We start from the raw sequence: 2,749 nt of genomic DNA, 5'->3' as shown, positions 1-2,749 counted from the left end.
ATCGCTCTTTCTCTGGGAAAGAGAAATTTGTCTACTAGCTGCTATATATTTAAATTAAAATGAAAAATTGATTTTCACTATGATACCTTAGTTTTGAGATAACGTGTAACTAATTAAACCAAGCTCATATAATGGTTTCTAGTTATTGGAACTGGAAGTGATGAAATTCGATTTTCCGCTATAATATTTTAAGATAGATGCTGGGTATTCAATTTTCATAGTTGTTACAGATATTTGGATTAGAAGTCAAGAAATAACATCTCTATAGGAAAGCGTTCGGATTGGTACCAAGAAACCGATTTATTAGCTGGATAAACGTAGTAGGTTAAACTAAACTTATAATACATATAAATAAATTAATATGATCATAATTATAATTATAATTACAATTACAATTATATAAAATAATGGTTATAAAATAATGGCACCCAAAAAAATTTTCTAACCTTACAATTACCGACTATCTATTGCTAAATTAGTTGCTATTTATATATTATATATATAGAATATATATTTATGTATAAATACATATTTTTTTATATATTTAATATATAAAGTACATACATAATACGTTAAATATATAAATATACTTATACTAACAAGACTCCAGAAAAATATGCGAACAAAAAAGTCAAGTACGGCTTTGGATCAGTTGGTTAAGGTGCGCTGATTCTGAGCAGGACCCGAGTTCGAATCCTGGTACTTGCAGTCTCAAAAATAATTATTTACGAATAATTAAATACAGGAACTATTTCCAAGACCACTGATGATGAGTATTTGGCAATACTCGAAACAGCTGTATGGTCAGCCAAAAATTCAATTAATTAAAATAATATAAAAAATAAAATTTTTGTTATTGTAGTTCACTACTGTTCGAAGAAACCTCTTTATAAATATACTTATATATTTTATATATATTCTAGTTAAACCTTCCTAAATATATTTTGAGTCAATTTTTTCCTGCCTATATTATATTATTTTATTTAAAGAAACAAATTTGATATTAATAATTAATTAATAATTAATAATTAATTAAAATTAATAGTAATTAATAAATAATCAATAATAATAATAATTAATTATAAGTAATGATAATAATAATTAATGATAATAATAGTTGATAATTAATTAAAAATAATAATAATTAATAATTAATTAATAATAATGATAATGAACAATTAATTAATCACATATGAAATTATTATTAAGCTTTAGATATATCAGACTCATTTATTTGTCTATAGAATGAAGTTTAGTGGAACATTTAAGATTTTATATCACGTTTATTGTTATTAATCGAAATGGCCAATAACGAAATATCGAATAATAATAATATTTCACTTTATTGTAATAAGTAATATTATTCTTGTAGTTTCTTTTAGTCTATTAAATTAAATTAAGGCTTTACTTTTTTACTATAAATAATAAATAAAAAATATATCTTTGACTACATATGTATAGTACGTATAACAGCTTTAACAACTGAAACTTCCTCTTCATAGTAATTAGTAAAAATTTCGAAACATCCATCTACTTGAAACTGCTGAATATTAATTCCAACTATCTTTTTATTATATATATATATATATATATATATATAATATTAAAATTAATAACTTATTTATTAATAAACTGTCAACCTTAAAACAATAATTAAAAGTAGTTTATTCGCTTACCTCTCTTGCCATTACGACATGCCTCAACAGAGCCCACTGGTAGGGTCTGCGTCTGCCATCTGTTGTCTGCTCGTGGTAACGCCACCACCACTGACCGCATTAAAAATGAACTGTGCGATGTGAGAGCAGTGATTTTCAGAGTTCCGCATTAATTTAAAATAATTATTTTTTATTTTTCTTATTTATTTTTATTATTATTATTATAGCAGCTTAAGAAGAATTTTTTTCTTCTTCTATTTTTTATTTCTTCTATGTTAATATTTTAGTTATTATTTTTTGTGGGGGGGACAATCGTAAAAAATTTGCTTTTAAATGCGTTATTCGTTATTTTTATTGTGTGTTTTGCTTATTTATTTACTGAGTTTGCATTTTGGTTTCGTTTTTGTAGTATGCTTTGCGTGGTCCTTCGTAATACCTGACTTGCACTTTTTCTATTGCTTCTTAGTTAATAAAAATTTTGCTTTTTCTTCTGTTTTCTTTTCTTCTGCTAATTTATCCAACAATTACACTTACGGGAAGACTAAGTTTACTGCTTTTTATTTTTAATTAAATTTTCTTGATTTTTTTTCTTTTTGTTTTTATCAATTTCTCTTCAATACTTGTTTAAACTGTTAACTGTCATTAACCGTTATGCTTTCATATGCATATTTCTTTTGCATTTACTTCTGTTTCCTTTCCGTTATCGTATTTCAATTTCCGCTTTTGCTATTGCTCTTACTGCTTTTCCTTTGTATGTTATCGCTCTCGCTTTGAACATTTTGTTTAATTTTATCACGAACACGCTTTTCCACAATTCTGTTTTACTTTCAAACATTTTCTTAACTTTGTTCTACATACTTGTTTCTTTTGTTGTTTTGTTTTATTCGCTATTCGTTGTATTTATCAAACGTCAATTGAAAACAAAAAAAAAAAATAACAATAAAACAACAACGACAATGACGTGAATTTGGTCACAATTGTTTTTTTGTTTGTTTCTTTTTAGGAAGTTTTCTCATTTTTTCTTTTTGCTTATTTGGTATATTTATTCTATTCACAAAATTCCCTGCAATCTATGAAAATTTTCTCTACTATAT

Source organism: Teleopsis dalmanni, chromosome 2, assembly GCF_002237135.1.
Source record: "Teleopsis dalmanni isolate 2A chromosome 2, ASM223713v2, whole genome shotgun sequence".
In the NCBI taxonomy this organism is placed as follows: domain Eukaryota; kingdom Metazoa; phylum Arthropoda; class Insecta; order Diptera; family Diopsidae; genus Teleopsis; species Teleopsis dalmanni.
The sequence above is the reverse complement of the archived record's forward strand: the minus strand, read 5'-3'. Positions refer to the sequence as shown.